Raw genomic sequence first — 15,667 nt, forward strand, 5'->3', positions numbered from 1 at the left:
AATTTTAAACTTCCCTCGACCAAATTTGGTTTTGGTATGGGTTCCAGATCAAATATAGTCTGATATTTGGTTTAGTCTGGTTTTTAATCTTTAATCCGTTCGACTACGTGAGGTTACTGGACCAAAATTTTGATTTTAGTCGTCCATTCTGGATGCTCTTATTCGGTAAAAAAGTAAGACACAGTGGGACGGACTATCGACTAAAACCCAGACTATAACCAAATCCCAGACTATATTTGGTCTGGGACCAAGACTAAACCCAAATATAGTCGAGCGATCGTATAGTGCACGCCCCACACCAGGTGTACATAAAGTCCACGCCCCACACCAGGCGTGCTTTATACCTCCGTCCCATTTTTTTTTTTTTTGCTTTTTTTTGTTTTCTTTTTTCATTTTTGGAATCTCCCCCCATCCCAGGCGAATGTATAGTGTACGCCCCACCAAATTTAGTCTTCCACTCGTAGCGTTACACACCAGACTAAACTCAAATTTGGTCATTTTTTTTAGTCTTTGATCTTTGATTATACTCGCATCACTGCAGTTGCTCCTAGGAAATCATTTGTGGAAATCGGCGGTTTAACGTCGGTTCAAAGTTCCGGTCTCGTGGTCACGTTATGGACCCTAAATTTGTTCTCTGTATATGGACCCTAGAATTTGTTTTGACATGCGGCGTCAATTCCGAGGAACACGGATGTCTAAGGAATAACTAATAGGAATTAGATTTTGTGCCCGTGCTACGCCCGGGCGGATCCGAAAACCATCTTCCATAAAAAAAATTTACTTTTAACCATATTTTTGGTTTGGTGTGATGTGAGTTCGCCTCGTCCCATCGTGCATTTTTATTTGGTGTCGAGGGGCTTCGCCACGCCCCGTGGTTTAGGATTTATGATTTGGTGTGACTTGGCTTCGCCTCGTCCCGTCCCAATGCATGCTTGGCTCGGCTACGCCTCTCCCCGTCCCGATGTATGCTTAGAATTTTTGATTTGGTAAGTCGCACCCGGCGGACCCCAAAACTATGTACCATCATTTGGTCCATGTCTTCTACGCATATGACATCTTTTTCTTTTAACCATATTTTTGATTTGGTAAAGCTCGGCTTCGGCTCGCCCCGTCCCGATTTGATGTGGCTCGGCTACGCCTCGCCCCGATTTGAGAAGAATAGATGAATATCACTCTAACCATATTCTTGGTCTGGTGTGACGTCGCCTTGCCTCGTCGTGCATTTTTAACTTAGGGTGGCTCGGTTTCTCCTTTCCCCGTCACTTAGGATTTTTGATTTGTTGCATTTCTAACAGCATCATACGGATTCAGAATAACAACCATTATGTATTAAAACATAATTAGACAATTTAGAAAAATTTAAATATAGCATAATTATATTAAAAACGGGCACCTAGCTCAGCTGGTCATCCCCGTTTCCCAAAATTTCATGCGTTCCAAAAGGTCCTAGGTTCGAGCCCCCAATGGCGTAATATTGCAGGAATTAACATGGAAGGTAGAGTTAGCTTGCCCCCCTTGTGACACAAGCTCAGTCCCCCATCCACTTCGGCTCCCTTGGTTAGGTTACCCATGAGGCTCGCTGGTAGGCTAGCACGGCAACCTGTCCAATTCAATTAATGTAATAATACGTTATTGGAGCTTAGCTTGTTAGACTTCTAAGTAGTTAATGTAATACTCTTTATCTAATAATAAAAAAAAATTAGTATTTATTTAAAAAATAACAAAACTTAATTGTAGCGCAGTAGTTAATTCTGGAATTTTAAATGTGGTTCGTTCTCTACAAATACCATCCCAATCCATTTTTGATTTGGTTCGAATTCGCCTCACCCCTATGGCCATCCATTTTTGATTTGGTGTCGGCTTGAATGTTCTTTCTCTTTTATCTTTCTAAAGTTTGTTCGTCTCTACTTCCAAATACCGAACTATTTTTACACAATTACACCGATAATAAAAGAGATTATTTTCTCTCACTTTTCGGTGGGAGTTTGACTTGTAGTAGGTCCCAATTACTTTGCAACTTCGCGCTTGGAGTTCAGACACATTACTACTGAGTACTCCAGTTATCAAGTGTGGTTGCTGGTATGGACATTTGACTATTGTCATTTGACACAACAATTATGTTACAATCAAGGCACCCTGAGTTGTTCATGGCTCCATAGGCTTGCCCAGCAGTCATAGCTTCATCTCCAATTAGATCTCTAGCAACTGTCAACCCTACGCACATTTTCCGAGGTAAAGAACACAAATGTAAGACACATAGTACGTCCACATAGTCAAATATCAAGCAGAACTATTATGCATAGACAAATGCTATCCCACATGACTTTGCGGGATGGCTTCCCACAAAAGCGGCTTCTTTACCGTTGGATGATTAAATCAACGGTTAGATTCACATTCAGGAAAGGACCCATCACTTTCAGGATATGACCCATCATTTCCCCTAAAGGGTTCAAGGCTGTTAGATCTGGATTTTAACATGGTTTAATGATAAAGAAGCCGCTTGAGCGGGATAGCACTGCTCGCATGCATATATCAGCGTTCTATTCTTAAAAAAATAAACAATTTTTTCTGTAAAGTGTACACATGCATCAAAGTATATCAGGTTCTGGTGGGAATCATTTAAATATGACTTCAGCATTAATACAACATTCTATTGAATGTCTTCTAAGTACGATCTGTTCCTGCAAACGAAAATCAGTTGTAGATATCAGCTGCACAATATCTTGCACCAAAGCTTGTCAAAAAGAGTACCTTCAGCTTTGAAATAAAGCAAATTAAGAAACCTGTAATCAAAATAAAACCACGGACCAAAGTTCTGAGAAGAATGAACAATATATAGCAAGAATCGACTCACAAAAGTAAAATACAAAATCAAAACACTACAATCCATACCATCCGAAAAAGAATCATCATATCCCAGATTAAGAATAAAACAATATATCATGTTTAACAGCGCAAACAAAGCCAATGTCCTAAGGATGTAATATATGCTTCGACTTTGGCCAAACAAAAATCTGTAGAAGTTAAATTCCAATGTTGACATCAAAATACCTGAATCACATAATTCAGATATATCGATTCTCTTTGATAGCGCCATGCATGAAGTAAGCACCTTAATCACAATATTATGGATATAATCATTCACATCGACAGCCTCTAATGTGGATATCAAGGCGCGACAATAATGTTCATCTGAAGAACGGGTAAAAAAACGTATATTTAACAGGCTCAAAGAGTTCTTACCTGTGCATTAGAACACGTACCCGAGAGAGAATGGAATCAGTGGAGAAAAGGAAAAGGGGATGCTAAAGAGAGAAGGCGGCAATAATGGTTTTAGGGTTTAATCTGTTGCTACTATTAATGTTTTTTTTTTCCTCTCACGGTAGTTTTTATTTTACCGTTCATCCTAAACCTTCCCCTAGTAAAAGTCGCGAACAACTCAATTCATGAAGACAAAAAATAGGGTTAGGGTTAGGGTTTTGCAGTTGATATTATTATCAATTGTTGCGTGAAGGAGTCCTCCTGAAAAATTAAATATTGATCTGTTTCCATCCATTTGAATAAATACTCATGATTTCCATCGATCACGATAAAGCCCCAACCGACCCAACGCCGTAGTTTTGTACACCCACAATTTACATCGATCACGTCTGTACGTGAAGAATAATATAGCAAAGATCCGAACATGCATGAAAAATAAGATAACAAAGAGGAACCTGCACAACTGCGTAACATCAGTTGACTAATTGAAACCATAATACGATAAGCACAAACCTTGGTTCATAATACCTTGGATTTCTTCTTTCTAAATAAACGAAAGCAACTTAAATCTTCTTGTTTGTACCATGAGTAAAATTGGCACATATTGGGCCAGAATGTTTCCTGGGCCACTGTTCAGCTGTCATCCAAGCCCGCTAACCAGTCAACCGAGGCAGCCCACCAGCCTGCCCAGTATTACATAAATTCAATGATCGGTCAATGGTCAAAGTCAGCGCCCGGTCAATGGTCAAAATCGACCGTCGGTCAACTGTCAAAGTCAGGTTGCAAGTCGCACCTCTAGCCAATTATTAGTCATGTTGCCAGCAATGCTGCTAACCAATTTCCATCCAAGTACTCTGTCGTACTGCCATTCAGTTTCTAGCCATGCTGCCAGTTGTGCTGCCAACCAGTTTCCAGCCATGTTGCCAGATGCGCTGTCAGCCAGCCTCCATCCATACCGTCAGTTCATTATGCCTGTCAACCATCAATCCAGTCTTCCATCATGCATAATTAATACATGAGGCAGTTTCATGCAGTTTCATGCAAAATAAATACAAGGAGGCATGCATGGCAGTTTTTCATGCAAAATCAATACAAGGAGGCATGCAAGGAAGATTAATGCCAGTAGGCATGCCGGGCAGTTTTGTGCAGAATTAATGCAGGGGAGTTTGTGGCCAGGAGAATTAGTGGAGGAGGGTAGTTTCATGCAGAATTAATGCAAGGAAAATAAATACCATTTATGTTCAGGATTGTATAAATAGAGGGAATGTAATTCTGAAAAGAGGAGGGGGGGAGCTGAGAGAAAAAAAAGATCCATGTAATTCTGATATCAATAAAATATCACTCCCCAAGGGGATTCGTCCGTGGACGGAGGCAAACCATGCCGAACCACGTTAAACTCGTGTCTCTCATCTATACGTTATTTCATGTTTTTAATCCTGTTTTCATCAACAACACCAAAATCATCGTGTTCAGTGCTCGGAAATATTTCTGGGTGCAAACATTGGCGCCGACTAAGGGGAGTACGAGAAAAGGAATCGTGTTTTCCCATTGAGAAAAGTAATACAAACAAAATGCTTCACAATGGTGTCCGTGAAAAAGCAGTTTGAACGTCTTGAAAAATCACTGTTGCAGTCCAGTTGATCGTAACTGCTGTACTCCAGTTTGATCGCAATTACTGCAGTCCAAGTGATCGCAGCTGCTGCAGACCAGATAATCCTAGTTACTGCATTCCAGTTGATCGTAACTGCTGCAGTCCAGATTCATAGTTCGAGATTTGCTGAAGCTATTACCTTCTGAAACCACTGAAACTGCATCACTACAAAGTCTGTTGAAACTGTTGCCAGGACGTTCGGCCCGCGACAAAAGATGGAGTGAAAACCCCATCAAGAATGTTGTAGGATGTTCGATCTGCAGCATGTTACAATCCAAAGTTCGAAAAAATCAGTTCCCCGAAAAAATCACCACCACCATGTCTGAGTTTCAAGTCCGTAGCTACCTGCACCAACTGCATATACGACAGATATGGGAGGGGAAAACCCTAAGGAAGATCCCCAGAAAAACATCTCAAAAAGTTCCAGAAAAGGCCACAAAAGTATAGCAAAAACGGTGGCGGAAAAGTCTATGGGAAACATCAACAGTATCCAAAACCGTTGCTAAAAGTCCAAAGAAGGTTTGAAAGAAATAGTAACAATCTGCAGAAAACTGTTGCTGAAAAGTCGTTGCAAGAAGCTCTAAAGGAAAAGACAACAGTTCAGAAAATCTGTCACAAAAAGTCCGAAGACAAAGATCACAGTTGTGAGAAAGCGTCGCGGAAAGTTTCAAAAAAACAAAAAAACCCTGCTGCCTTTGTCGGCGGCCAGATCCGATCACCCACGTCAGGGATTCTGTCACCCACATTAAGTTCCATCACCCATATTAAGTTTCTGTCATCCACTTCAGAGGGTACATTCACCTACTTCAATTTATCATCACCCACGTCTAGGTGATTTTCACCCACGTTATCTGCAACAGCGACACGTCAGCATGCCTAATCAGCACGGTAGTGTCACGTCAGCATGTCTAGTCAGCACATGGGAGTGACATGTCAACAAAAAGGGGTGCCACGTAAGCAAAGGGGCGCCATCTCAGCAAAGGGGGTGCCATGTCAGCGTAAACCGGCATTCAGCGCGCCACGTCAGCAAAGGGAGATCCACATCATCGATGAAATGCCACATCAGAAACAAGGGCGTGGCATGTCGGCACTGGAATGCCAGGTCAACGTTCCACGTCAGCATATTCGGTCCAGTCATCGGTGCCATATCAATCACGGCACGCGCGCTTTGGGGAATCTTGTTTTGTCGATAACTTCTTCGTTTTAAGTCCGAAGGGAGTGATTTTTCGCTCGTTGGAATCGTATTTCAATTCCCTACAATATGGAGATGAAAAATCATGAGTTTGAAAAAAAAATATTTTTTGAGGTTTCGAGCGGCGACATCACACAAACTACATCAAGTGAAAACTACATATCATATTCAATGTTCGCGAACGCTGTTGCGTCGAGTCACATGTTTTGATACTAGTTAAAACTGCTACAGTCCAGTTGATCGAACTAGTGTAGTCCAGTTATCCTCAGCAGTGCCTGCAGTCCAGTTGATCGTAACCGCTGCAGTCCAATTTTCATCATAACTGCTGCATTCCAGTTCTGCAGTAACGGATGCAGTACAGTTCTAATATAACTGCAGCAGTCCAGTTTTGACTCAACTGGTGCCATCCAGTCTGGCAGAAAATCTAGTGGCTAAGTCGAGCCAAGAAGAGACGCTGAGCCAACTGCACCAGAAAAGACAACAATTACAGAGACGAGATGCTCGAACCATCTTCTTCAGCATGACGTCGTCATGAAGTTACCCCATTCACAAGAACAATATCGTCGCGATTTTTCCCTCGAAAGTTCGTCAGCAGCAAGATCGATCTCGAGCAACTCAATTGATTTTACAGTTCGGAAGAGTTTTTGTCTGGAACGTTTTGGGCAACAAACTGTTTGACAATCATCACCACTGAGAAACAACAACATAGCCAGTGGACATCCTAACTGCCACATGTACACAGAGTCGCAACACCACATCTCATAAGGTACGAATACAATTAAATATTTTTGCATCATTTCATATATTCATGCATACTTTTGTTCAATGAGACACCTACAATGTGGCGAGAATTTTCTCATGAGGAGATGCACACATTTCAATTCTGCACGCATCTGGAATAGTGGGATTGGCCCCCTGCGCGAATTCCAGATAGCAGACACAGTCAACTTCTTTCCATGCGCGAGCAAGATGCAGCAAGGAAGTGCAGCCCCTGTGCGAGCATTGAGTAGCATGATAATCAATATCTTCTGGAGATGAGTCGCATATCACTTCAACGTGGATGACCATCACTTGGGGGAGAGATATGTAACACCTCATGGTCTAAAATAACTCTTTTGGGGCGAGCTGCGTAGCACTCCATACGCTTGGGGGCGAGTTAAATAGCACCTAAATGAAATCTGAAATTCAGCTTCTGGGAATCGAAACAAAAGGTAACCCAAACTTCTTAATCCTCCAACGAGTTACAGGATTAAGAGGGGGCGAGAATACACCCTAATATTTCGATGCGATTATTGCAATCAGTAACGTTATACTGCTACAGTTAAGTTGATCGAACTGATGTAGTCCGGTTCTTAAGCAACTGCTGCACTCAGTTGGACACAACTGATGCAGTCCAGTTTTGCTCATCAATTATGTACTCAGTTGGACGCAACTGATGCAATATGGTTTTATTTATAACTGTTACACTCTGGTTTATCGAATTGTTTAAGTCTAGTCCCTCGGCAGTTGCTGCATTCCAGCTGATCGAAGCTGCTGCGGACCAGCTCTGTTTGCAACTCATGTAGTCCAGCTGATCGAAGCTGTTGTAGTGCATCTTTGCTCGTCGCTGCTGCAATCCAGCTGGTCGAAGATGATGCAGTCCAGCTTTGTTCGTAGCTCATGCAGTCCAGCTGATCGCAGCTGCTGCAGTGCAGTCTTGCTCGTCGCTGCTGCAGTCTAGCTGATCGAAGCTGCTGCAGTCCAGCATAGATCGTTGCTCCTGCAGTCTAGCTGATCGAAGATGCTGCAGTCCAGCATAGCTTGTCTCTCCTGCAGTCCAGCTTATCGCAGCTGCTGCAGTGCAGAGTTTCTCACTCCTCCTGCAGTCCAGCTGGCTGCAGCTGCTGGAGTGCAGTCTTGATCGTCGCTGCTGCAGTCCAGCTGATCGCAGTTGCTGCAGTATGCTCGTCGCTGCTGCATTCCACCTGATCACATTTGCTGCAGTCCAGCTATGTTCACAGCTCCTGCAGTCCAGCTGATCGCAGCTTTGCTCGTCGCTGCTGCATTCCAGCTGATCGCAGCTGTTGCAGTCCAGCTATGTTCGCAGCTCCTGTAGTCCATCTGATCGCAGCTGCCGCGGTGCAACTTTTCTCGTCGTTGTTGCATTCCAGCTGATCGCAGCTGCTGCAGTCCAGCTATGTTCGCAGCTCATGCAGTCCATCTCTGTTCGCAGCTCTTGCAGTCAGTTGATCGCATCTGCTGCAGACCAGCTTTGCTCAATGCTGTTACTACCCAGTTTTGCTCATTACTGCAGAGGACAGTTTTTTGTGGCCGTCGCAGTCCAGTTTACCGCAATCATTGCATCCCAGTTTTGTAAAAACTATGGAAATCTAGTCTACATCGCTGTTGTCATCCTGATTCATATAACTATTGCGACATATAAAGATAGATATCTTATCCAGTAGCACAACCAAGACCATTGGAGGTCTAACAACACACAAAGTATGTTACCATCTCAACTACTAAAGGGTCACACCCTTTCGCTCGCAATTACCGCGGCTCAGTCCGTAATTGACAACAGCTTAATACCAATAGCTACTACTGGCTAGTTTGAGCGGAAATTACTGACAGTCTGCAAATTCAAATTTCATTTACAACAACAGCTCACACAGATTCCAGCCGAGTGACTTCAAGTATAGCTCATCTTTTCCAACAACTGTTTCCAGTATAGTTCTACGCAACTGCCTCAATCTAGTTTTACATCAACAAATACAGTTCACTTTCAACACTACTTCGCTCCAGTATCACACTTTCGTAACAGACTAGTTCAGCCTTCAGTCTATTTTTGCATACAACGATGGTTCATACTCAATTGTTGTCCGTCGATCTTCCAGTCACAACAGCCTCACCTAGGGGAGACCTGGTTATGATTTCCATGAACAACGAAGGCAACTTGCCTTATGCTTCAGTAATAATAATTTACTCTTGGGGGCGTCTTGATTTCCGCAAGCGATCAAGGAAGGTTGTCATTTACTTCAAACAACAATAATCCATACTTGAAGGCGAATTTTATCATAGACGGTTAATACAAAATGGAAAACTAACTTCTTCACCCCGCAACAAGTTGGAGGTTAAGAGGGGGCGATGTTTGTACCATGAGTAAAATTGGCACATATTGGGCCAGAATATTGCCTGGGCCACTGTTCAGTTGTCATCCAAGCCCGCTAACCAGTCAACCGAGGCATCCCACCAGCCTGCCCAGTATTACATAAATTCAATGACCGGTCAATGGTCAAAGTCAATGTCTGGTCAATGGTCAAAATCGACCGTCGATCAACTGTCAAAGTCAGGTTGCAAGTCGCACCTCTAGCCAATTATCAGTCATGTTCCCAGCAATGCTGCTAACCAATTTCCAGCCAAGTACTATGTCGCACTGCAATCCAGTTTCTAGCCATGCTGCTAGTTGTGCTGCCAACCAGTTTCCAGCAATGTTGCCAGATGCGCTGTCAACCAGCCTCCATCCATACCGCTAGTCCATTATGCCTGTCAACCATCAATCCAGTCTTCCAGCATGCGGAATTAATACATGAGGCGGTTTCATGCAGTTTCATGCAAAATCAATACAAGGAGGCATGCATGGCAGTTTCATGCAAAATCAATACAAGGAGGCATGCAAGGCAGATTAATGGCAGGAAGCATGCATGGCAAGTCAATAGGCATGCAAGGAAGTTTCGTGCAGAATTAATGCAGGGGAGTTTATGGCCAGGAGAATTAGTGGAGGAGGGCAGTTTCATGCAGAACTAATGCAAGGAAAATAAATACCATTTATGTTCAGGATTGTATAAATAGAGGGAATGTAATTCTGAAAGGGGGGGGGGGGGGGGGGGGGGGGGGGGGGGGGGGGAGCTGAGAAAAAAAGATCCATGTAATTCCGATATCAATAAAATATCACTCCCCAAGGGGATTCGTCCGTGGATGTAGGCAAATCATGCCGAACCACGTTAAACTCGTGTCTCTCATCTATACGCTATTTCATGTTTTTAACCATGTTTTCATCAACAACACCAAAATCATCGTGTTCAGTGCTCGGAAATATTTCTGGGTGCAAACACTCCACTTCTCTAATCACCATGTTTGTGCCACCATTAACGATTTGGTTTTAGGTTTTTTTTCCATTAATATTTGTTGCGATTTTTTTTAATTATTTTCTATAAATTTGTTAACTTAGAGAGAAAAAGGGAGCAAAAAGAGAGAATTTCTCTGCAATTTGGTGAGGGGAGAGATTTTTGGAGCAATTTGGTGAAGTGGGTGGTGTTCACTTTTTAACATAGGGTGGAGTTTCCGTCACCGCGCGACGTGAAACCTCACATGACTTAAGATTTTAAAGGATTAGATTCTCCTGCGGCTCTATTTGCTACCAAGACGTCTAAAGTAAACCCATCTCTAACATTTGGCGCAAGTCAACCCCACCCAAAGTTTACATGGGTATTGACGGTGGTCAAACGTGTCGACCATCTAAAGTTTGTATTTGAGATATTGACTCGTGTTTTTTTTTTTTAATAAAAAGATTATTAATATGTTAACTAACAAACATAGTACAATAAGCTTACAATTTCATTTTTATCAAATACATTGAAATAAATGCTATACTTTTGAACTCTTTGTTGCAATTGTGTAGACATATTTCGAAGATTTTTTATCTTTCCGTAGCAATGTAGTCCGCTGATGTGTTATGTTTTCTATTTGTATATTAGATTTTATGCCCGTGCTACGCCCGGGAGGCTTCACAAACCTGGTTCACCAATTAAATCAACAACTACAAATAGAATGGCATAGTTTACCATATTTTTGATTTGGTAAAGCTCGGCTTCGCCTCCCAGTCCCGATATGATTTGGTAAAGCTCGGCTTTGGCCTCGCCCCGTCCCAATATGATTTGGTAAAGCTCAGCTTCGCTTCGCCTCGCCCCGATATGATTTGGTAAAGTCGCCTCGTCCCGATTTGATTTGGTAAAGCTCTGCTTCGCCTCGCCACGTCCCAATTTGATCCCGATGCATTTAGATTTGATGTCACTAAGTTTCTGCATAAAATTGGGTTTCGCTAATAGTCATCGTTAAAATAAGTCATCCGACTCATATCCTTAGTTCATTACACAAAACAACTTAATGTTCCAAGCATGAAAATAGGTACGTGCTTATTTTAATTACTTTTCAAAATTTAGATTAACATTATCAATTTAATTACATTATCGTCTTTGTTTATCCAACCAAGATCTACATTTAGTCCTTTTACACACTAATTTCTACACAACCAAGAGCGAAGCTTTATTTTCCTTAGCAGCAGCACCAGCCTGTCGAAGTCGTTCGGTTGTTTAAGTAGACGCACCAGCAGCATGTCTATGAAGACATATAGTTTTTTAAATAGGCTCTGTGTCCAGCGCTATGACGTTAAAACTACCATGAATATGAAAATAATCATTGAAAAAAAAGCTTTATTAGAAGCAACTAGCGGATAGTTTAGTGTCTGCTTTAGCTTGAACGTGGCAACTGCTTCAAATCAAAGCATTTCTTTCTTCTGCTTCAAATTAGGCACCAGCTTTCTTCTACTTCTAATTAGGCATCAGCGATGGCTGAAGGAGATGGTACAACAGCAATAACCACCAGAGCAGCTCATTATGTTGTTTGAGTGCTTCAACCTTGAATTTTTCCCTTAACATGTTTATCAGCTCCGACTTCACGTCATAGAATATATATACATCACTTGTTCTAATTAATCACAAAAACAAACAGAGGCATCGTCAACAAAAAACTTAATTTTTTAAATAATGTATTTCCAAGTAATTCATGTATACATACTCTATTTACATTGAAATCAACTTCTAATTTGATGGTATATTTCTTTAATTGTAATAGACTTGTTCACAGATGTACAAATCGAGAACTGCACCATTATTTCAGGGACAACTGTTCTCGGTAAAATTTCAGGGACAACTATGTCTCGGTAAAAAATCGATATCACTAATATGGAATTGTATTTGGGAAAACAACTATGCTAAGACTCACTTTTACTTCTACTAATAATGCAGTATCAATAATAGGAAGTGTATTAAGAATAAACTGAAGATGAGTGGTATGTTCTAGCACGAATGCCTACCCAATAATGTCCTGTCTTGATGAAATCGGGATTACAAACAGACAGTCCAACGCCACAATTTTGTCGCATGTGCCAACGATGGATCTTACCGTAAAAGAAGAAAAAAGAGTGTCCACTGCAAAAATGAGATAAAATCAAACAGATTCAATAACATATAAGTGTTGGGAGTCGCGATCGATATTTACATGACTGTAGAATGAGACAAAGCCAGCGTTTACCGATGAGTTGTGCGCCTGTACCTCTTGGCGACGTCCAGGAAGTTCCTCCCTCTTTGTTACTTCTTGGGCAATTCTTCGGATACTGAAGATGATGTTTTCCTGAATACATCCATTATTAGATTACCAAAGAGAATAAAGAAATTATAGAACGAAAAGAATAAACCTACTCCAGGCTAAGTTCATAACAGATGATTCCTCCTAAAATAATGCAGAATATCTGCAGTTGTATCACTATAGCTCCAAAACAACCATTCACAATATTGGAGGGGCTTTGCTTCCTTTGCACACCTTTACTTGTGAATCCTTTTGCCGCACTTATCAGCTGTTAGTGGATTTGAAAGATAAAAGTTAGAAAGAAAAAAAACTGCACGTGAAAAGTGATGCCACAACCACAACAGAACTTCAACATTAACATGATACATTCAAGCCTAAATCATAGTGGACATATTGAAACTCAAATCATAGTGCACACCATAACAATCAGAGCATAAACACCTTAACATAGTGCACACCATAACAATCAGAGCATAAACACCATAAATTTCCATCACAAAGTAATTTCAGTAAGAAAAAAAGTAGGACATGTGATGAAAAATCTTACCTGATGAAACCTATGCGCCTGACTTCTTCCTTAGATGAAGTAAAAAATTGTTTCTACAAAATAAGATAAAATAAAATTAATCAATAATCTTATCAAAATATGATGAACTCATGGACGAAATCGAGTGAATGAAAAAGAAAAGAATGTGACAGTAAAAATGGAAAAGAGGGTTAGGTTTTTGTAGTCGAAGCTCATACCTTTTTAGTGAAAATCAAGGAAAAGTAAAAAACAGAAACCGAGTGAGAGTGATAAAGAGATTAATGGAGAACAGATAAGGGAAAGAGATTATGGTATCAAATCCTAACAGATGTTTTCTCTGCCCCATTGATTCGGAGAAATAAAGAGACAGAAAATAGTTAGGGTTTACCAATACATAATTGGATTTGGCTATTCATCTCTTCTTTATATCGAAGAATCAGAGCACATGATCGATCAGAAAAAAAGAAAAAAAAAATACCAACGAACAATGAAGAACAGAAAGACGGAGAGAATTTCATGTTTGCGCCACCATTAGCGTTTTTGTTTGAGTTAGGTTTTGTTTTTTTCCTGGCTTGATTGGGGTATACCCAAATTAATTGGGGTATACCAAATGAGACAAAATATGGTCATTTTGAAGTAAAACACAAAGCCCCTTAACCACATATTTATAAAAATGGCTAATCTACCCTTGATTAGTTAACACTAATAAATATGATTAGGGTAATTAATTTAGTTAGTTAATTAGTTGATTGAATTTTTGGAATTAGGTTTTACTTTAGATTGAACTCATGAATATGGGTAGATTTTTCAGATTTTCAGATTTTTTTTTTTTTTGAGATTTCTACTTGTAACGGAAATGAAATCGTACTACCCAAACACTTATAAATATGGGATTGTAGATCTACTGGGAGATTTTATACTCAAAATTATAGAAGGAATCAACATTTTCAGTTCTGAAAGTATGAAAAATCGGCAAGGTCGACAAAAAATACCCTGCCGACTATAAGATTTTTGACATACGGAGAAAGGTATTACAAATGCATAATTAGTCGACAGGGTTTTAATTTCACAACCTTGCCGGCTAAACTATAGTCGGCAAGGTATAAGGATGAATATCGTGCCGACTAAAATATAGTCGGCAGGGTATAAGGTTGAATATCGTGCCGACCTTGTAACTGTTGATTTCATAGATGAAAATTCGGCACGGTATTCAACCTTATACCATGCCGACTATATTTTAGTCGGCAAGGTCGACAAAAAAAACCTTGCCGACTTTCGATCCGTTTTGATTCTTCGTTTTTTTTTTTTGATCTCATCATGTATAGTTAGAGTTTTGAAGAAAGATTTTGATTTTTTTAAATATGTTTTAGTCGGCATGATTTTTTAGTACGGGCAATTTGGTCTTTTAACACATTTTAGACATCCCTTAACATACTAATTTGGATGGGAATAAAATGGGTATACTCCAATCTTGCCAGTTTTTTTTTGCGGCTGTTTTTATTTATTTATTTATTTAATTTTTCACGGAATATTTGATATAAATTGGGTATAGAAATTTGAAGGAAAAAGAGAAAATTTCTCTGAATTTTGGTGAGGAGAGGGAATTTTGGTGCAATTTGGTGAGGTGGGTGGTGTTTACTTTTAATGTAGAGGGGAGTCTTCGTTACCGCGCGACGTGGGCCTCATATGACTTAGGATTTTAAAGGATTAGATTTCACCTGGGCTTGGGATAAATTTCTCAAAAATTTCTTGCCTTTCTGCAAAGTGTTTTCTGCTGTCCAAGGGATCTCTGTGTTTGCATTGGTGTTGTCTGCAGAACTTTGCAATCGGTAACGATGGAAACACTTGACAAAATGTTCTCTTTTAACAATGTAACTTCTTTTAACAAGGCTTTTGTTTCCGCACGAAAATTCGAAGACGCCCAATCCGACCCCGCTGATATGTGCATGAAAGTCTCATGGTCCACTGAGTAAAGAATAAAAGCGTAACCTACATAAGAGTCTTCTTTCTTAAAGGATGCATCTATAAAGATTATCCAATCTATGTTTATGTTGAACCAGTTATATCTAACTAAAGTATCTTTATGTGGGTTTCCCTTTTGGATAATCTTAGGGGGAGTAGATTGCAGTTATCTATTGATATGTTAAATTGCAGTTATCTATTGATATGTTCAATTAGATTTATCATATATGGGTTGGTTTTTTCGAATACAACCGAACATCTATGTTTCTAAATGAACCATAAGATGATGGCTATTTTTCCGCGAACTGTGCCAAATATGGGTCTGATATCTAACCTTTAACCCCAAGAATTAATCGAGTCCGTATTACTTCTCGAGTTAATATTTTCTAACGAAGATCCGAACCAAACAACTCTAGCAAAAGGAAAAGATCTGAAGATATGTTGTTCAGTTTCATGTTCTTGAGAATTACACATCTGACATTGAGGGTCGATAGCTGAATTATGGGCTCCAAGTCTAGATGAAGTTGCGAGGGATTTTTGCGATAATTTTCAAATAAATAATCTTATTCTTGGAATTACCTGTATTTTCCAAAAGAAATTCTAAGGAAAATCCATTAAGTTATCATTATCTTGATATTGCTTTACCATAAAGTTGTAGATATTCTTAGCCGAC

General features: G+C 40.3%; 1 long non-coding RNA gene across 2 annotated transcripts; it reads right to left on the reverse strand.

Annotated features, from left to right (window-relative positions):
- Positions 1-11,278: 11,278 nt before the first annotated feature.
- Positions 11,279-13,573, reverse strand: LOC113300126. 2 transcript variants are annotated; one of them, XR_003335451.1, is made up of 6 exons: positions 13,251-13,573; positions 13,054-13,106; positions 12,741-12,774; positions 12,453-12,551; positions 12,235-12,349; positions 11,279-11,846 (listed from the first exon to the last, which is right to left on the reverse strand). It is a non-coding gene; the product is annotated as an uncharacterized LOC113300126 (long non-coding RNA). The 2 variants fall into 2 exon arrangements; XR_003335452.1 differs by having other exon boundaries at positions 12,620-12,774.
- Positions 13,574-15,667: the final 2,094 nt, after the last annotated feature.

The sequence above is a fragment of the Papaver somniferum genome, chromosome 7, assembly GCF_003573695.1.
Source record: "Papaver somniferum cultivar HN1 chromosome 7, ASM357369v1, whole genome shotgun sequence".
Classification (NCBI taxonomy): domain Eukaryota; kingdom Viridiplantae; phylum Streptophyta; class Magnoliopsida; order Ranunculales; family Papaveraceae; genus Papaver; species Papaver somniferum.